This window comes from Schistocerca americana, chromosome X (assembly GCF_021461395.2).
Source record: "Schistocerca americana isolate TAMUIC-IGC-003095 chromosome X, iqSchAmer2.1, whole genome shotgun sequence".
Classification (NCBI taxonomy): Eukaryota; Metazoa; Arthropoda; class Insecta; order Orthoptera; family Acrididae; genus Schistocerca; species Schistocerca americana.
This window is the reverse complement of record NC_060130.1, coordinates 120869131-120891643: the sequence shown is the minus strand read 5'-3', so window position 1 is coordinate 120891643 and position 22513 is coordinate 120869131.

Genomic DNA, 22513 nt, shown 5'->3' with positions numbered 1-22513 from the left:
CTGATGAATCCATGGACCCTGCAAGTCAGTAGGGGACTGTTCAAGCTGGTGAGGGCTCTGTAATGGTGTGAGGCGTGTGTAGTTGGAGTGATATGGGGCCCCTGATATATCTCATACGACTCTGACAGGTGACACGTATGTAAGCATCCTGTCTGGTCACATGCATCCATCATTCATGTCCATTATGCATTCCGACGGACTTTGGTAATTCCAGGAAGTCAACGCGATACCCGACACGTTCAGATTTGATACAGAGGAGCTCCAGGAATACTCTTCTGAGTTGAAACTCCCCTGACAGGAACATTATTGAGCATATGTGGGGTGCCTTGCAACGTTCTGTTCAGAACAGTTCTCCACCCTCTCGTACTCTTACGGATTTATGGACAGCTCCGCAATATTCACGGTGTCAGTTCCCTCCAGCACTACTTCAGGCATTAGTCGAATCCATGCCACGTCTTGTTGCGGCACTTCTGCGTGCTCAGCAGCCCTACATTGTATTAGGTAAGTTCCAGTTTCTTTGGATTTTCAGTGCAGTTGTACCACAACGAGACTCAAGATTGAGATTATTTGGAAGGATCCTGAGGCAGTATAATTCACCAATGAAAACATTAGTTCGACAGATTTTTTAGTGTTGCTAGTTAGTTCGGATGCAAAAAAAAGGTTCAAATGGCTCTGAGCACTATGGGACTTAACTTCTAAGGTCATCAGTCCCCTAGAACTTAGAACTACTGAAACCTAACTAACCTAAGGACATCACATACATCCATAACCGAGGCAGGATTCCAACCTGCGACCGTAGCGATCGCGCGGTTCCAGACTGTAGCGTCTAGAACCGCACGGCCATCCCGGCCGGCAGCTCGGATGCACTTCAGGTAAGACTCGTATAGGAAGTCCTAAGAAGGGAAGCACGTTTCTCCATACATTTGTTTAGTCAACACAAGAGCGTCCCGGAAATGCTTATTCAACGCCAGCGGCTGAGAGGTGTGTGCCACACAGAGGGTTACCATTACAGTGCTGAGAATGCACTTTCCAAGACTACATGTTACGTCTCCCCACATGCATTGCCCGAAATGATTCTGACGTGGAACTAAGCTAAATTAGACCTCAAACGAAGTCTTAGTGGTAGCCTAACTTCAAGCACACCACTGACGTATGGAACAGGAAAGGGGAAAAGTTGTAGCAGTATTCGAAGTAACCTCCTCCGCAGCTTGTAGTGTGATGCGCAATCTAAATTAGATGTAGTTTTGGCGAGTAACTCTGACGACACATTACACTGTTCCAGTGCAATTTATGTGATGGTAATGTGATAGTTTCAGCTTCATTAACCACGTAATATAGACAACGAACGCCGTACTCGCTTTAAGACAGTGGACTACAACGGTAGAGGATATGGATTAATCCGGCGCTGTTAACCTGATTAGTTTTTCCGATGCCGAGCAGCTATTCTGGTGGTAATACGGCAGCAGAGCCCCTGGGAGCCATCCGGATCCCGACCTGCCTTCAAACGACTCACTCTACGGCCCTTGTACAGTTTATTTACAGGCGTCCTGGCAAATTTCGGTCTGCTTCCATTTACACACTACGAGGCTGTAAGTCTGCACCTGCACTGAACACCCCCTGTGTGTCGCCAGGCTACGCATTGGAGGGTATACAAATGCAGACGCAGTGCATCGAACGTCATATACATGCTGTGTTCAAGAATGAGTCAGTGGAGATACAGTTCGAACGGTACACAATTGTAGGGGCTCATATTTTGAGCATTCGTATTTCACAGGAGCTTAAGCGATATTATAGTGAAACTACTAAAGTCAGACGTCGCTCTTGTAGGCTACAGAAATTATCTGACTGGGGCAGCCGAATTAGAAAGCATAGTCTGTGCCTCATTCGTAGGACATCATTTTCATCTACTGAAACGGCATCCCACTGAAGCCCAGATCCAAAGGTAAATGATACAGCATCTCGTCCCGTGATGGTTGTTTATTTATTTTTTTAATTAATTATTTTTTTTGTCATTGTACACTGAAGTGACAAAAGTCGTGGGATAGCGATATGCACATATACAGATGGCGATGGTATCCCTTACACAAAAGAAATATCCGGCGATCAGCAGTGTACGAGCGTGCTTAAAATACCAAATTCAGACATTATCTCTCACCGTGGACAACACAGTGGCCGAAGTTCTTCACTTAACGACAGAGATCAGCGGCGTTTGCGTAGAGTTGACAGTGCTAACAGACAAGCAGCACTAACTGAAATAAACTCACGAAAAACTATGGGACGTACGACGAACGTATCCGTTAGGACAGCTATGTGAAATTTGGCGTTGATGCCCTATAGCAGCAGACGACCGACGCGAATGCCTTTGCTAACAGCACGACATCACCTGCAGCGCCTCTGCTGGTCTCGTACATACATCGGCTGGACCCTAGACGACTGGAAAACCGTGGCCTGGTCGGATCAGTCCCGAGTTCATATGGTAAGAGCTAATGGTAGGGTCCGAGTGTGGAGCAGACCCCACGAAACCGTGGACACAAGTTGTGAATAAGGCACTGTGCGAGCTGATTGGTGGATCCATAATAGTGTGGGCTGTGTTTACGTGGAATGGACTGGGTCCTCTGTTCCAACCAAACCGATTATTGACTGGAAATAGTTATGTTAGGCTAACTGGAAACCATTTGTGGCCGTTCATGTACTTCATGTTCCCAAATAACTATGCGCAAAATCACCGAGTCACAGTTGTTCGCGATTTGTTTGGAGAACATTTTGGACCGTTCGAGCGAAAGATTTGGCCACCCAGATCGCCCGACCTGAATTCCATTGAACATTTATGGAATATAATCGAGAGGTCAGTTCGTGCACAAAATGCTACACCGGCAACACTTTCGCAGTTATGGACGGCTGACTTTTTCTGCAGGGGGCCTCCAACGAGTAGTTGAGTCCATGCCGCGTCGAGCTGCTGCACTACGGAAGGCAAAAGGTCTGATTTGTCACTCCAGTATATGCTATTACGTACAATTTAAACACAAGTTGTGGTCATTCATATTCATGTTATTACTATCCACATTCAGTTCTTTATTTCTGCATATCGGCATTTAATGATAGAAAATGCACTGTAAATGTTGACACAGTATTACTTGCCATTACCATAACTTTTTCTGTCATTAATGAAGACTTCACACACTGCCAGTTGTAACTATGTCCACCTCTACTATTGTCCTACAACTTGTTTCCCTCCTATGTGTTACTAGTACACACTAACTCAAATAGGTTGCGACACCAGTTTTTGGCTGTCATATTCCCCAAGGCATTCATCTGTCGACTGCCAGTTCTTTGGAGGCTACAGAGGGCGTTGTCTGCTAGCTCCCTCGTTGTTGCCTGTGAGCGGCACCCATTTTACCCCGTTTCCAGTTCCTTGGGTAGCGCGACACGGGCCACGGCTATTGCTTCACGGTGGCGCACAAACAGTTGACACATTCAATATAGTCACAACGCTTTTATTTCTGAAATGAAAATTTTCAGATTTTACAAACTGACACCATGAATCTTGCAGGGCTGTCCATAAATCCATAAGAGTACGAGGGGATGGAGCACGTTCCAAGGCATCCCAAATATGATCAATAATGTTCATGTCTGGGGAGTTTGGTGGCCAGCGGAAGTGTTTAAACTCAGAAGAGTGTTCCTGGAACCATTCTGCAGTATTTCTGGAATTGGCCTGCAGGAGTTGCTCAAGTCCGTCGGAATGCACAATGGACAGGAATGGAAGCAGGTAATCAGACAGGATGCGTACGTACGTGTCACCTGTCAGAGTCGTATTTATATATATCAAGGGTCCCATATCACTCCAACTACTCACTCTCCACACCATTACAGAGCTCCACCAGCTTGAATAGACGCCTGCTGACATGCTGGATCCGTGGATTCATGAGGATGTCTCCATACCCGTACACTTCCATCCGCTCGATACAATTTGAAACGGGACTCGACCGACCAGGCAACAGTTTTCAAGTGACCAACAGTCCAATGACGGTGTTGACGGGACCAAGCGAGGTGTAAAGCTTTATGTCGTGCGGTCATCAAGGGTACACGAGTGGGCCTTCGGCTCCGTAGGGCCATATAACGATGTTTCGTTGAATAGTTCGCACGCTGACACTTGTTGACCCAGCATCGAAATCTGCAGCAGTTTGCGGAAGGGTTGCACTTCTGTCACGGTGAACGATTCTCTTCAGTCGTCGTTAGTCCTGTTCTTGCAGGATCATTTTCCAGCCGCTGCGATGTCGGAGATTTGATTCTGATTTCTCATATTCATGGTAATCTCGTGAAATGGTCGTACGGGAATATCCCCACTTCATTGCTACCTCGGAGATGATGTGTCCAATCGATCGTGCGCGTAACACCACGTCCAAACTCACTTAAATCTTGATAACCTGCCATTGTAGCAGCAGTAACCGATCTAACAACTGCGCCAGTCACTTTTTTATGACGTATAGGCGTTGCCGACCGCAGCGCCGTCTTCTGCCGTCTACATGTCTCTGTATATGAATACGTATGCCTATACGAGTCTTTAGCGCTAAAGTGTAGTGTAGCATTAGCCAAATGAAATGTTACTCCATCTTACGTAAACTGTTGTGTGTCATTGGAAGTTTGGTGGCAAGAAGATATGGCACAAAGCCGTTTTCGGACATTGTGTTGTATCGGTCAGCATTTACAGTTTCATTGAGAAACACTGGTTGGTTTAGACCGTGGCTGCATAGCGCTACTCACATTGTCACTTTTTCCCCAAGCGTTGCCGGCCGGAGTGGTCGTGCGGTTCTAGGCGCTACAGTCTGGATCCGAGCGACCGCTACGGTCTCAGGTTCGAATCCTGCCTCCGGCATGGTTGTGTGTGATGTCTTTAGGTTAGTTAGGTTTAATTAGTTTTATGTTCTAGGCGACTGATGACCTCAGAAGTTACGTCGCATAGTGCTCAGAGCCATTTGAGCCATTTGAACCATTTGAACCATCCCCAAGCGTCGTTTTTTCATGAACATGATCATTTCGCGTGTTTTCTCTACCGCAAAATTGAAAGTTTTGTTTGTTTACTGTGCCATTGAGGCGGAAATAAGCTTTATCTGAGAACCACGGGTTGAATATTATTTCATCTTTTCATTCTGCCCATTATGAATACTCTTGTCTTTTCTGTTTGTTCTCCTCACTCCAGTTCTGTGATACAACCATTTTATGAGGGAAGAGCTTAAGATCACTCCGTAAAATTCTTTGAACAGAACGACGGGACATCCCCGTTTTCCTTGCTGCCCGCAGGATGACTTGTTTAGACTTCGTTGAATGGCAACCCGTGGCGCTGCGATTTTTTTTTTTTTTTTCCGGAGAACGAATAGTCGATGCCCCAGGTCGTTTCGCTTCCAACAAACTGCCGCCGCTGCCGCCGCCGCCGCCACCGCCGCTTCCCCCTCCTCCTCCTTCTTCTTCTTCTTCTTCTTCAAATTTTCTTGTTATCTGAGAAGTGTGCTGATGGATCTCAGGAGAACCGCCTTGACTCGCTGTTGAACAGATCAACGTCCATGCTTGGCCACCACGAAACGTTAAATGCGAAAAAAGGTACTGGCGATGTTGCAACGCCAGCCGGAGTGACCGAGCGGTTCTGGGCGCTACAGTCTGGAACCGCGCGACCGCTACGGTCGCAGGTTCGAATCCTGCCTCGGGCATGGATGTGTGTGATGTCCTTAGGTTAGTTAGGTTTAAGTAGTTTTAAGTTCTAGGGGACTGATGACCTTAGAAGTTAAGTCCCATAGTGCTCAGAGCCATTTTTGATGTTGCAACAACACGACTTCTGTCGACATTTCAATGAAACATGTTAGAGTGAAATTTGAATGAAATATAACTAGTGGTACAATTTTTATTCAATGTTAAAATGTGTCAACTATTCCTGCACCACAATGTATGATCGCCGTTCACGTGTTGCAGCTGTTGACCTCAGCTGTATTCGCTGCTTTGCTCCTCGATCTACCGTCGCAACTTTTCTATCCCATTCTGCTTAGGTAGAACACAGTTCTACATCTACTACATCTACATTTATACTCCGCAAGCCACCCAACGGTGTGTGGCGGAGGGCACTTTACGTGCCACTGTCATTACCTCCCTTTCCTGTTCCAGTCGCGTATGGTTCGCGGGAAGAACGACTGTCTGGAAGCCTCCGTGCGCGCTCTAATCTCTCTAATTTTACATTCGTGATCTCCTCGGGAGGTATAAGTAGGGGAAGCAATATATTCGATACCTCATCCAGAAACGCACCCTCTCGAAACCTGGCGAGCAAGCTACACCGCGATGCAGAGCGCCTCTCTTGCAGAGTCTGCCACTTGAGTTTATTAAACATCTCCGTAACGCTATCACGGTTACCAAATAACCCTGTGACGAAACGCGCCGCTCTTCTTTGGATCTTCTCTATCTCCTCCGTCAACCCGATCTGGTACGGATCCCACACTGATGAGCAATACTCAAGTATAGGACTAACGAGAGTTTTGTAAGCCACCTCCTTTGTTGATGGACTACATTTTCTAAGCACTCTCCCAATGAATCTCAACCTGGTACCCGCCTTACCAACAATTAATTTTATATGATCATTCCACTTCAAATCGTTCCGCACGCATACTCCCAGATATTTTACAGAAGTAACTGCTACCAGTGTTTGTTCCGCTATCATATAATCATACGATAAAGGATCCTTCTTTCTATGTATTCGCAATACATTACATTTGTCTATGTTAAGGGTCAGTTGCCACTCCCTGCACCAAGTGCCTATCCGCTGCAGATCTTCCTGCATTTCGCTACAATTTTCTAATGCTGCAACTTCTCTGTATACTACAGCATCATCCGCGAAAAGCCGCATGGAACTTCCGACACTATCTACTAGGTCCTGATGACTCGCACTGGCAATGGCACAGAGACTGGGAACAAACAGGTGGTTCCTGCGATCTACGATAGTGCAGTTCACGAAGTTAACTGGTAGCTAGAAGCAAGGTCCTGAGCTTAGCGAAAGTCGTCGTAGGGGTGTGCAAACAGTCCAGTGGGCGATCCGACTGAAAAAAACGTAAACTCAGACAATTTCAATCACTCTGCTACCGAAGGCACATAACGAAGGTTTCAAACAACCGCAATAACTGCCGAACAACTGCGCGGGCGCGTTAATTGTAGACACTGTCTTATCAGTGGACGGGTTCGCGTGACTTGCTTTTGGTGAGGGCGAAGGTTTTTGAGGGTAAAAGCTGCAGCCGTGCTATCAAGCTCGAGTACCTCTACCCTCTCTTCCATATTTATACTCTGGCTGGGCGGGAATCCGATTCGTTGTCCTTTTCTAAAGCAACCACACGGAGTGTAGCAGACGGGGGCCAATTGATAAAATCAAGTAATACTCAAGCCTTTTCTGAAATAGCGTCAGCAATTTGTTTACGATCTGCCCAGCAATATTGTCTACAACCTGCCATTTCGTCACGCAATGCAGTAGCTCCTTGACATCGAGTCTTCTGCACGGATCCAGATATTGCTGATCAGTATGAACATTTGCATACAACGGATATCCCAGTTAGTTTCTTCTGGCGTGCCTTCTGCGCCATAGACACATTCAGGAGTTTGTCTTCACCGACTTCAATGCCAGTTGGTGTAGTTAGGCCCATAGCCCGTCAAGAAGTTTATCAGGCCTCTTGAGGGAGATTCGAGGATCTTATTCCCAGTCTTTATTTAATGTTTGGAAGAAAACCACAACTGCATCTCGATGTTTGGGCATCATCCTAGCGTTTCTGCCGTAGTGGGACAATCTGATTGTGGATTTGCTGCTTGCTTGCGGCCCATATCGCTATTAAATTGTGCACTTTATGATTTTCTTCTTTATTTAGCAAATACATCGCCGCTATTCCCCTTACCTGGAGATCGAGCGAACATTATCCAAGTATTACCTATAATGCCTCAACTGACACAGTACCAAAAGCGCCGGTCTACAGGAGAAGTATTCTACTTCCGCGTTACACCCTGTAAACTGCCCGTGCTGGTATTATGAGCAGAATCCTTTGCGCCCAAGCTCTCGCTCAGTGTCCCGTAATAGTAGTTGGGATAGATACATTCTTATTGTTGCACTATTATTTTATAATCATTATTGGCTACACTAATAATGTTGTTACTCCTGTTCCTGCTTCTCTTGCTTATTTCTTCAATATGTGCAATATAATTTTGTCTCCCGTACACAAAGACACAAAGGTATGTGATGACGGACCTGTTGCTTAATTTCATGACAGGGTCTCTTAAAAGGTATCCTTTTAATAACATGTACGTGATCATTCCAGACGCAACAGAAAATTTCACTCCTTGGACACTGACGTAATTCGTGAAGGACTATGTTATATCCTTCTTCCAGGTTACTTCTGGAGCTTCAGTTCACAAGGACCGTTATGCAGTCGGCATATGCCTCTACTCCCACGATCACTTATTTCCTGCAGCTTTCCTAAATCCGGCTCGAGCGCCAGATCCCAGAACACATGACAGCCTTTCGAAACTGTTTTCGTGATGATCTCTCCTGGGCATACAGAATTGTTTCTCTGTTTTGGCAATAGTTCTTAAAACAATTATGCTGAGTGTTTTTTCCAAGTTTTGTCGCCTCATTTTCAAAGTCTTCTGTGGACTCTGCTCTTCTTGCACCACATTGTTTGGAGCTAATTCCATGAGCAATTGTTTCCCCTCTAGCCAACCGCAGACAAATTGCTTGATGACCAAGAAATTGAATCGATACGAACTCTGTCACTTTCGGAATGTTCAAGAAATAATTGATCGCAATGGCATCCTTTGAGTCATAGACTTATAGATGTGTTTTGCTCACATCTCAAACAAACCGAAAAAGAGATACAAACTTTCACGATCTATGTACTCTTGAAATACCAGCTTGGGCGCTCAATGCTCTTCCAATAGACACATGATAATTTAATCAGATGTTTCAGCAGCAGCAGTTGATTGACTTGAAATATTACTGCGAAGCCCTAGCAGTTTCTCAGCAATCACATAATGAATGTTTCTGGATGAAAATGAAGAATTCCTATTCTTTTCAGTGGAAGGACTTAAAGTTGATCATTTTAGCTTTACCACCGACCGAAATAGTTCAAATACGTTTTATTCTTGTGTCTCGGTGTGGAGGTGTAAGATTTTTTGACACTTTGTTGAGTTCTTGCTTTGCTCTAGTAGTACACTTTCTCACTGTGAATTAGAGTGAAATACGATTGCACTGTACATGAACGGCTGTTGGTATACTTCTTAAAATAAGACTGTCAGTGTGTATGAAGCTAAGTGAGTAACAGAGAACGGATTAAGACGTCATTTGAAATTTGTAAAAGCCACTTTCTCACATCTTCACATGTGTAGTAACTGTTTATATCTTTGTCCATGTCTCTTTTGAGCGATTTATTTACTTTGAAGTAACAAAGCGGCTTGGTACTCCGCCAGTGGGTCGAAAATATTCTGCTTTGAAATACTTCACCTGTGACATATCGCTCATAACTGTTTATTACTATCAGTTAAGAAGTTGTTTATGGTTTTTGCTGGAAGATATTCTGAGGAAGAATGTAAGGAAATGACATTTCTTCACCAATGTACGTCAGTGGAGAATGTCGTCTTGGCGGAATGTTCGGGTAGAGGCTCAGAACCCTCTGCTACTAGCGGACGCGACATTTCTGTCTGCCGGCCGCGGTACATACGGGCATTTATGTCACTTATTTTGATACCCGCAAACTCACTCATTAAAACCTACAGGGTACTTCCCGTTGACCTAGAATCATCAGATTTGGCACAGAGCAAGTTTTCACAGTACTGGTGAGAAAAAGATCCAATCTTTGTTAATTTGTAATTATATCACACGACAAACACTTTTTGTAATCTGTTATCCGATTGTCTGTCTGTCCATCTGTTACGACTCCTTTTTTCTTAGGAAATACAGTAGCCAATACGAAATTACCCAAAAATTTAAACTTAAGACTTAAATCATTCTCTGAAGACTTTGAATTCCTGGGATCGATATCTCGTGTGTATCGATGTCGATAACAGGCAAAAATCATCGAGACTACCGATTCACAGGTTGGATGAACTATCTACATACATATTAAGTTTATACGGAACGCCCAGTCCAGTTTTTTCGTTGCATATCAGTGAACTTCGAAATAGCACACGTGGATGTACTTTCTTTAAAACCGGCTGTTTTTGGGGTCATTTCAAGGTCACCTGACTGAAATGAGAGCCACTGCGTGCAAAAAATGATTTTCGGTCAATGAAACTGGCGAAAAAATGTTTCACTTTCGCATTTCTCTGGTTCTTTTTTCAGCTTTCACAAAAAGAACTATTTTCTTCCACAAAGGTCATAATGTCAGTCCCGTTACGTGAGGCCTACTCTTAGCAGGACAGCTATAAATGTCTGCCCATTAAGTTTTCGACGAGACAGCCATAAAATTAATCCCAACGTTCCTTTTTAGATTCTACCGAGTCCCGTGACTTTTTGGATCCAAGAAAAGCCGAAAATATTAGCTTAACTTGTCATCTTCTTGCTGTTGCTTTTAGTGTGAGCAGATGTCGGAACATCAGACACTGTCTGCTGTAAGAGATAATGTCCTCAACAAGATGGGAGCCAAAACATTATTACAACCTGTGTAATGGAGTGCTGGCCCACCGATTCTGTGTGGCATGGATTCGATACCTCCTTAGTAGTTTTCCAGAGGTATGTGGCACCGGATATATACCCACAGTTCACGCAAATCCTGCTAGTTACAGGCCGGTGGATGGTAGGCACGGAGCTGACACTTGGGAGAGTTACATCGGGTTCAGATCAAGCAAATTCAGTGGCCAAGACATCAATGTGAATTCACTATCGTGCTCCTAAAACCACTGCATCACTATTATGACTTTGTGAGATGAACAGTTATCCTGTTGGAAGATGCTATCACCGTCGGAGAAAGCTGTCATGTTAGCCTCAGCTGTCATGGAACCCCGGTGAATGGACTACCGCACCTGTCTCCCCCCATCCTCCCACCCGCCAGCATGATGCTGCTCCCACCGGGCTGCGTCCGCGGCGCAATGCAAGTTCGACGAGCAGTTGTTCGTCTAATTGACGGCGTATCCGGGGGCGACTATCGACCTCGTGTGACAAGAAACGTGATTTGTCAGACCAGGCGACACGTTTCCATTGATCCACAGGCTGATACTGATGATCCCGTGCCCACTGTAATGGTAATTGACGATGTCGTTGGTTCCACATGGGATCACTTAGGAGTTGTCTGCTGCAGGCCACACCGTTCAACAAAGTGTGCTGAACGGTGTGTTGCGAATTGGTCGACCTCCACGATCTGAGACGAAGCAGGGACGTCCAAAATCTTGTCGCATATTCGTGGTTTCAGCGTCTTACCACTCTCTACAGATGCCCATGACAGTTGCAGGCCGACAGCCGACCAGTTTCGTCGTTTCCAAGATGCTCGTTCCAAGGCGCTGGGCCATAACAATCTGCCTTTTATCAAAGTCCCTGAAGCCACTGCATTTCCCCATTTGCGTCCCGTATCGTCACTATAATGACACCTCATACGTCGCAACTCGGCTTATGAGGAATTTTTTAAAAATGGTTCAAATGGCTCTGAGCACTATGGGACTCAACTGCTGAGGTCATTAGTCCCCTAGAACTTAGAACTAGTTAAACCTAACTAACCTAAGGACATCACAAACATCCATGCACGAGGCAGGATTCGAACCTGCGACCGTAGCGGTCTTGCGGTTCCAGACTGCAGCGCCTTTAACCGCACGGCCACTTCGGCCGGCAATTTTTTTTAAAAAAAAGTGTCACTTATTTCTGCAGGCGATAGTATTGGTGAAAATGGGATGGTGTCTGACATGCATAAATCACAGTTGCCTTTCTGCAGGGGTAGCTTTCTTCAATAACGCTGGAAATTCATCACGCAGAAATCGGTGATAAACAGCACCTGTAATGTTTGGTGAATTGTATGGCCCCATGACTCTGTCACCGACAATTCTTGCCCACACACAGACAAGCGGAAAACTGCTCCTATATCTGCACAAAAAGGCGAATATGCTTCTGTTTAATTTAAAACACTCAGATAGAAAAGTGGAGTAGCAGCTGCCTCATTCTACCGTACGCAACACTTTTATAATGTTCCAAAAAATTTCGTCATAAGAATATATTCGTCCTCTTTTTAAGATGCATCTCACATCTCTCTCCCTCAAGCTCCCCTAACTGTAACTCGCTCACACCCTGTAATCCATCGCTTAAGTCGCTCATACCCATCCACTACACGTAACTACACTACTGGCCATTAAAATTGCTACACCAAGAAGAAATGCAGATGATAAACGGGTATTCATTGGACCTTGATACGCCTGGGCATTGAGTCAAACAGAGCTTGGATGGCATGTACAGGTACAGCTACCCATGCAGCTTTAAACGATACCACAGTTCATCAAGAGTAGTGACTGACGTATTGTGACGAGCCAGTTGCTCGGCCACCACTGACCAGACGTTTTCAATTGGTGAGAGATCTGGAGAATGTGCTTGCCAGGGCAGCAGTCGAACATTTTCTGTGTCCAGAAAGGCCCGTACAGGACCTGCAACATGCGGTCGTGTATTATCCTGCTGAAATGTAGGGTTTCGCAGGGTTCGAATGAAGGGTAGAGCCACGGGTCGTAACACATTTGAAATGTAACTTCCACTGTTCAAAGTGCCGTCAATGCGAGCAAGAGGTGACCGAGACGTGTAACCAATGGCACACCATACCATCACGCCAGGTGATACGCCTGTATGGTGAATACAAGCTTCCAATGTGGATTCACGGCGATGTCGCCAAACTCGGGTGCGATCATCATGATGATGTAAACAGAACCGGGATTCATCCGAAAAAATAACGTTTTGCCATTCGTGCACCCAGGTTCGTCGTTGAGTAGACCATCGCAGGTGCTCCTGCCTGTGGTGCAGCGTCAAGGGTAACCGCAGCCATGGTCTCCGAGCTGATAGTCCATGCTGCTGCAAATGTCGTCGAACTGTTCGTGCAGATGGTTGTTGTCTTGCAAACGTCCCCATCTGTTGACTCAGGGATGGAGACGTGGCTGCACGATCCGTTACAGCCATGGGAATAAGATGCCTGTCGTCTCGACTGCTAGTGATACGAGGCCTTTGGGATCCAGCACGGCGTTCCGTATTACCCTCCTGAACCCACCGATTCCTAATTCTGCTAACAGTCATTGCATCTCGATCAACGCGAGCAGCAATGTCGCGACACGATAAAACACAATTACGATAGGCTACAATCCGACCTTCATGAAAGTCGGAAACTTGATGGTACACATTTCTCCTCCATACACGAGGCATCAAAACAACGTTTCACCATGCAATGCCGGTTAACTGCTGTTTGTGTATGAGAAATCGGTTGGAAACTTTCCTCATGTCAGCACGTTGTAGGTGTCGCCACCGGCGTCAATCTTGTGTGAATGCTCTGAAAAGCTAATCATTTGTATATCACAGTATCTTCTTCCTGCCGATTAAATTTCGCGTTGTAGCACGTCATCTTCGTGGTGTAGCAATTTTAATGGCCAGTAGTGTAATTCTACTCACTCTTTCAGCCCAGCGCATTGTCATTATCTCTTTGTTTCTCTCTGTCACTATCTCCTGTTACACAGCCAGAGTCTCCTTCATTCTGTCCTACTACTACTGTCTCCTCTCAGTGTCACTGTGTCTCTCTTGCTCTCTCTTACTGCCAATACCTCATTCCTTCCTTGCTGCTGCTGTTGTCTCTTCTCATTGTCACTATCTCTCTCTTCCTGGTGGTCATTGTCATATCCTCTGTCCCTAATTATCACTGGCTCTCATCCACATCCACTTTCTCCTGCTCTTTACTGCTATCCCACAGCCTCTGTGTCCTTCAACCATTTCCTGGCACTGTTCTGTCAACGTCAACGATGTTCCACTGTCGCTTTGTCCCTCTCCTCGTCTCACACTGCCATTGTGTTCTTTGCTTTTTCTATGCCACGACCATTGCCTACAATGTTCCAGTACTTATTATTTATTACTTTTTCATCTCTTTCTCACTGCCACTGTCTCCTTCTCTCTCACCATAAAAAAGCGGAAATACGTTCGCATGCCAAAATTTTCGGTAAAATTTTTAAAGGTGCTGAGGAAGGTAGAATCTGGCAGCTGGTACCCAACTTTTCAGTCAGAGTCTTTCAAATGAAACAGGAACATATTCGCCTTTTTTGTGCTCCGACAGGAGCATTTTCCCGCTGGCTCCCTTCTTTTTCCTGCTACATCAGGGCATGTCACTCATATGAAAAGAAATTTACGTGTCAATAACATTTTGATGGTTCACTTATGTAAAACTGAAATGATGCAAAACTAACTTTACACTTCAGTTTCACGTGCGCAAAATATTTGCATGTGCTTCAGTACTTCAAAATGGGGTTTTGCAGAACCCTTTAGATGATAATGGAGACACTTCAAAGCATATATATCCGTGCTACGTCACTTCAAAAACTGCGGTTTCGCTTCACATCTTATTTTACGTCAGTATTTGTGTGTAAAAATAGGGTAACTTTGAACCTCTGTATCTCGGAACTAGTAAAAGATAACAAGAAAACTTCGAAGGTTCTTCGAGATCTTGATCTTAGAAATGTACCGTAAAAATTTCAGCCATTTTCTGTGCATAGCTACCTTGGAATACACGACTCGGTTTTGGCTCCCAAAAACCATGTTTTAGGGGTGTTTCTCGATAAAGTTTTTTTTTTCGAAAACTGGAAGGCGGTACTTCTAGATAAATGCCTAGAGCATATGCCGTCAAAATTTGAGCAATTCTATGTCTTTAGTTATTTAGTAAAATGGTGAAAAATGTTATCTTCGTTTTCTTTTCATCAAACGGCCATGAACGAAACGGTGCCTCCATAAGCCCCTTAAGGCCGTAGAACCATAAGGCAAAAAGAACGAACAGATGTGCTCCATTTGCCTAGGCTGGAGGAAGTGTGTAATATTCAATGTTTGACCCTGCATGAAAGGAGATTTACAGTAAGACGATCCTTCTGTTGGGTATACAAATGGTCCCTAACCCAAGGGCTATACAAAACACTTGGCACTACCTTTCTATCACCAACAGTACCCGAGATATGAGCCCTGTAAAAAGTCTGTTCTTATGCGCGGCGTTTTGAAACATATTGGTAGCGCACACTGTCGCACGCGTACTGATACTAGAGAGATCATGATGCCTCATCTGCATTATTACTCGAGGACTTACATCTGCCCCTATGTGCGTATTATGGTAAATTACTTCGCTGTATCTAGTGAATCCTGCTTCATCTGAAAATAAAACGCACCGTGAACTGCTGGTCTTTAACGGCTCCTATCTGCACACGCATTGGGTTCCCGACATATCATTATAAGAACTTTTCTTTTAGTTCTGACCAATTTTACCTTCTGAAGGAATAGGTGACGGTTTTTTTAAACACCTTGTGTACTTAACTGACTATGTTCCAGTCCTCCAACGCAACCAGGCAGGATTAAATTTCGCAGTGGGTAGCGACCATAACGTTTTGCTGATCAGTGTACGAAGCCTGTGAACCTGCCAAAACCGCCTAGCTCGGTCCTGTTTCCGGCAAGGTCGAGTCCAACGAACTATGGAGCCAGAAGAGAATCGTTGATAGCTTGGGAGGAAGTAGGAAGTTTGAACTTACACTGAACGCCACTGGTGGAAGAACATATCATTCCTGGTCAATGACAAAAAATTGAAGAGAATTCTGCAGCACCAGAAGGTCAAAGCCGCCGGAGCAGTCGTCATTTGGTTCTCGCTTTCCACCAACGCCACATAAGCTCATTGGGCGAGTAATTAGTCACCCCTGGAGAAATCATTACAAACATCGTTTAATACTACGTAATTCTGCCCGTTGAGTTGGCAACAGCCAGAATTCGGTTAGGAAGTGAGCACATAAGGTTGTGCAGGTATGTCACATCTCGGTTAAGCCACTCGCTGAGGGTTTGATCGCGTCATTACACCAGATTTCGGAGACGCTAATGTTTTGCGGTAGAATGGAACAGCTAATATTTACAGAATTAACACTCTGTCAGAATGAAACATTGTTATGCACTATTAATAATTTTATCACACACAAAATACCTAATCTTGACTGTTGTGACCAAGTGCTGTAAAAGCTGAAATCTAACAGACATTTTTATTTAAGCTGGCTTAACAGTCTCTGTTAAGATATTCACCTATAGAGTAGAAGGAGTTGCCTATCAAGAAGTCTTTCAAACTCTGTTTAAACCGTGCTTTATCTGAAACCAAGATTTTAATGGTTGCTGGCAATTTATTGAGAATGTTTGTTCCTGAATATTGAATCCCTTTTTGGACCAAGGTAAGTGATTTAAGGTCTTTATATAGATTGTTCTTATTCCTAGTATTGATGCTATGTATTGAGCTATTGGTTGGAAATAGAGATGTATTACTTGAAACAAATTTCATTAGGGAATAAATATACTGAGAAGCAGTGGTAGAAAGTTCCTTGAATAGGTTTCTACATGATGTTCTTGAATTTACACCACAAATGATTCTTATCACACTCTTTTGCACCCTAGAAGCTTTTTCTCGGTTTGATGAGTGCCCCCAGAATATGATCCCACATGACATAATAGAATGAAAGTAAGCAAAGTACGCAAGTTTTTTATGTTTTTATGTCCTACAGCTGACATTATTCTCACTGCAAATATAGACTTGTTTAGGCGCTAAAGCAATTCTGTGGTATGTCCTTCCCAACTGAATTTATTATCATGTTGTAATCCCAGAAATTTAACACTGTCAACCTCTTCAATCTGCATGTCTTCATTTATTATACACATGCTGGAAGGAAATTTCTTAGGGGTTCTGAACTGCATATAGTGAGTCTTCTCAAAATTTAATGACAGTGAATTAGCTTTAAACTATTTATTAATGTCAGTGAAAATTTGATGAGCAGCTATTTCTAAATCTGTACTTCACTTGGTACTTATTGCAATGTTTGTGTTATCTACAAACAAAACAAACTTAGCATCTGGCAATGTAACAGATGGGAGGTCATTAATGTACACAAGAAAAAGCAATGGACCCAACATGGAACCTTGAGGAACTCCACATGTAGTTAATTCCCAGTCAGATGAAGACTGACTGCTTACTGCACAGGTATTTCTCAGTCACACCCTTTGTTTCCTGTTAGATGGATAAGACTCAAACTATTTTGCAGCATTGCCGGTGCCACCATAATATTCTAATTTACTTAAGAGAATGCTGTGGTTCACACAGTCAAAGGCTTTTCACAGGTCACAGAAAATGCCAATAGCCTCTAATTTATTATCTACTGAATTAAGTACAGTCTCACTGTAAATGTAAATAGCTTTCTCTATATCACAACTCAGAAGAAATCCAAACTGCCACTTGGACAATATATTATTTTCAGTCAGATGCTTAAGGAGATGCTTGAACACAACCTTTTCAAATATTTTTGAGAAAGCTGGAAAAAGTAAAATTGGTCGATAGTTTGATGGTATCTCTTTATCTCGCTTCTTGAAAGACGCTTAACTTCAGCATATTTTAGCCAGTCTGGAAATGTTCCGCTGATAAGAGATTGATTACACAAATAACTTAAGATAGAACTTAACTCGTATGAGCACTTGAGCACTCTTTGATTAACTTCGTTGGTATGTTATCATATTCGCTGGAATACTTGGATATTAAGGATTTTATGATGGATGCCACTTCTTAGGGAGACGTGAGTGTCATTTCTATTTTACTGAAGTTATTTTTAAAGACTGGTCTCAGATACTCCATTGCACTGTTCACCGAACACGATAACCCCAAACCGTCAGTAACGGAAATGAATTACTTGTTTAAGAGGTTTGCAACACTACATGCACTTGTTACCAAAGTCTCATTTATTTTTAGACCTATCCGTTCCTCTTCCTTTTTGGCCCCACCTGTCTGTCTTCACTATACCCCATACAGTTTTTATTTTGTTGCCTGAAGTAATTATCTTTTTCTCAGCTTCGATTTCTAGTTTATTTGCTTCAATATTTTGCTGTATTTTTTGTAATGCATTACAATTCTAACATCAGAGCTATTCCTGGATAGTAGATACAGTCGCGTTTTTCTCCCACGTGATATCTTTATTCCTTGTGTAATCCACTGTTTATTTTTTGACTTCTGTGAGATTTGAGTTACCTTTAGGGGAAAACAATTTTCAAGAAATGGAGGTAACTTTATTAATGAATGCTTTGTATTTTCCATTTGAGTCAGAAGTATTGTAAACATCTATCCAGTTCATGTCTTTGAGCGATTTCCTGAGTTTCTCAATTTTTGACTTATTTATTACCCTTCTGTACTCAGATTTAATAGATTTTTTATCCTGAAAAGTTTCAACATTTAACACAAGATGCTGCATGTCATGACCAGATAGCCCATTTACTATTAGTTTTGTGCTATGACTTTTTTATCTAGATCCGTCTACAAGGATAAAATCAATAGCAATCTCAGAGCATTTACATATCCTAGTAGCAAAGTTCATAGTAGGAACTAAATTGAATGAGAGTGTTACTGCAATAATTGTTCACTGACAAAGCTTTTCAATAAATCCACGTTAAAATCACTAGAAACCACTATTTCCTTGTTTTTTACCATGAAATGGTACAGCAGAGCTTCCAGATATTTTATGAAGAGGTTAAAATTTCTTGAAGGTGATCTGTATGTACCTACTATTATAAAGAAATTATTATGAAATACTACTCCTGTTGCACAAGCTTCTAAGTGCTGCTCTCAGCAAAATTTATTTATATGAATATTCTTGAAATAAAAACAGTTTCTGACAAATGCGGCAACTCCTCCTTTCTCCATATTTTCTGTACAGAAGTAAGAAGCTAACTCGAATCCTGTAACATTTAACATACCTATACCAGTGGTCACATGATGTTCAGAGAGGCAGATTATACCAACTGGTTTGCTCAACTCTAATTCTTCAACACAAATAAGCAACTCATTAAGCTTATACCTTAGTCCTCGGATATTCTGATGTAATAACGATAACTGATTTTGTGCACTGGCTGAATTACAACTGGATGAACCTAATTTTCTTGCCAATTTTGGAGTATCCCTAGTTTCAATCAGAGGCTGTCTGCATGAATTGCATACATTTAAAATTTGCTTTCTGGCTGCCTGTTTTATCAATGTGAATGTTATTTCAGCCTGTCTCTGGACTTCTTATGTTTCTGTCCTCCCTACCCCAAAAAAACTGCTGATCTGTCACTTGTAACCACTTGTGCTTTACCACTTGTGACAGTGCCCCCTTAAGTTATTTGCTATTAGCCCAGACAGTTTTCCCTTCACTTTTCTGTAGAGGTGAAGGCCATGTCTAGTATAGTCCCACCTGCTGATAGTCAACAGGAACCACAGTGATATGAGATCCCATATCTGATCCAATCAGCGGTTTCACCTCTAAATTAACTTTCCTAACAGAAGAGTTTAAATGTGGCCGGTCATGGCGCCTCAGAACAGACACAAGCCCAACACCAGTATGCCTCGTTGATGAAGCTCTCTTTACCAGGTCACTCTCAATTGAATAATTAGGGTTGCTACCTATGCTGTTGCCTGCCCCACCGACCATTACCATAGTATCTTCCTTTGTGAAGTGTTTGCAGAGTGAACCTACACCCTCTATCACCTGACCCAGGCTAGCACTAGGTTTAAAAAAACTTGTGACCTGGTAACCTGACCCTAGTTTATCCTGCAACAGTTGCCCAACACTTCTACCATGTGGACTACCTAACAACAAAACTTTCTTCTTCTTCTTCACAGCTTTTTCTGACTTCTTGCTTTTCAGTCACATTTTGAAAGTTTGTTGTGTCCTGTCTACTCCTACATCTATTTGTGGCTCATCAATTTCCAACTGTGGTAACAGATCAAACCTGTTTTCCACATTCACAACCACACTGTCTGAGAACGTCCTATTCCTATTTCTTCTATAAACTGTTGTCACTTCCCACCTCTCTTTTCCCTTCTCCCCCCTTAACCTTTCCAGATCTTGTTTCACTTAGTTCCACCTGAAGGGCAGCAATCTTTTCCTCCTATTCCACTATCTTGCTATCTGTACAGCAAATTCTACACAACCTATGAGCCTTGTTTATATCCACAATTCCTATGCCGCTGCAGTCACCCACATGAACGAAAATGCAACAACTCTCACACCACACCCCGGAATTCACAATTCTGCGGCAAGTCATACCCTTCTCACTCATGGCAAACAAATTTCAGCTTTAGCCTAAGTTAAAGCAAGAATAACTTCGTAGACTACTCAATTAATATATTAAATTTCTTAGAAGTTTAGGCCTTAAATTTGGATACTAATTCAAAACTTCTGGAGAAACAAAAACGATATAACTTGGATTATTTACGTGACGAAACAAAAAGTAAACAAAGAACTGAGCCTACACTATATAAAGTTTCCACTTATTTTTGTACTTTTCACTTTGACTACTTACTTGAGAATAAAATGGGTAGCGTATAAGAATACACTAACAACACAAACTTTACTTTATTGAAATAATCACGTAACTTACAGTATATGACAACGTAAAAATATCCTAATCCAGAACTCGCGCCTATTAAATGTTTTCTTTTTTTCAGAAAATACGCAGAAAATGTGAAACCTCCAATTGATAGCTTACAATAAGTATTAATTTACTTAATTATGATGTAATATTTCCTTAAGTAATTGTTATTACTCAATTAAACACTTATCTTTATGAGAGCTGTGAATGTGCACAATTCGTCAACCAAGGATGCTACACTTCCCGTCGCAGTGTTCGCTCGCTAACAGTTGGGGATGGACCTTCATTCATCGCCTGCAGCAAGTCCTGTCGGATTTGGAAGCGTTTTTTGTTCACAAGCCGTGAAACGTGTTTGCGATCACTCTCAGTCTAGATCTTTTTCCGACGATAATTCTGCCGTCGTGTTGCGTGGCCACGTGTGTTACAACACTGCTTGTAGACACGTCGAACAGTCCGCAGCGAAACACCAACAAATCCAGCAGTTTCACACACCGTATGGCCGTGAGCGCGGCCAAACATGATTGCCGCTATTTTACCACGTGGTCGCGAGTTTACATTTATCGATCTTTACGTACAATGTCCGCTTGAAACTTAAACGTCTCACTCATCGCTACTGCCTTATGGTGACGTAGAGGCAGTGCGAGTGCGGTTGAGCATGTGGCTCGATTGCTGTGCCATACGTAAAGGCTTAACAATTCATCTGTATCGGCGCACTGGGGTAAATAACTTTTTGTTCAGTGAGCTTATCACTCAACTGTTCGACATTATAAAACTGCATTCAGGGCTCCACATGGAACAATTGGCATACAACCGACCAAGCCAAATGACGCTGTGTGTATCGGTCAATTGTATAATTTTCTCATAGCAACGAAAATATAAATTAAAAATTTATTTTCTTATTTAACTTCAATGCTTATGTAACGTGTTTCCAAATTTATAAATATGACCGTTGTTGGTTTACCTCCAGATAGTTGCCGCCCAGCAGTCGTTAGAACGGCTGACAGAATCTGAAGATCAAGCTTGGCTTCGGTTCACACAAATCCAAACTTGAGGAGCACTAAATAATATGTAAACGCAACTGCATTCCGGATCCCATGTGCAATAATTAATGTGCAATAAATCTCACACCCAAACCAAGCAACTCTGTGATAAATTAATAACGCATTCATTTGTTTTAACGTATGTTGTTCTATATCATCTGCTTTTCCGTGATCTGTTACTATCTCTGTTAACTGGATGGTTGCTACACTGTCTTCCCCAGCCTGGCGGCTAGCAGTCTTTAAAATGGCTGACAGCACAGGACAATCAGACCGTTATTTCTCGTTTAGCGTCAGCTCAACAAACTATAGCCACCACTGAATAAAAAACATGTAGTCGCACATTTCAGACATATATTATTGAATAGTATCACCGGCTTGAAATGAAAAGAAGAAACCTGCGAAAATGATAAGAATCAAAATCAATCAGCCACAAAAACTACGTTTTTCGTATTTTAGAATAAGGCACGCAGTTGTACAGTAACAGGTCTGAAGCTCTTAACAAAAAGTATATGAGAAAAAAGTTGTGGTTGGATTAGAGGATAGTGTCCTCAGAATGAAATTACAACTGAAGCAGTCAGCTTAAGGTAAAGAATCGTTATGTAACAAGTCACTGTTAAATGTGCAAAATGTTGCAAGATTTTTTAAAAATATATGTACCATGAGAAAATGGTAGTTAATTAGTATGCACAAAAATTTGGTGTGAATGGCCTGACTATTTTACAAGCTCCAGACAAAGAGTAGCGAATTACACGCTTCGGGAAGAATTAACTGAGAAGTACACACAGTGTCTTTCCGTTTCCAATTCTGTACCACTTTGATTTATATTAACTGGTACAAGAAAGATCCCGAT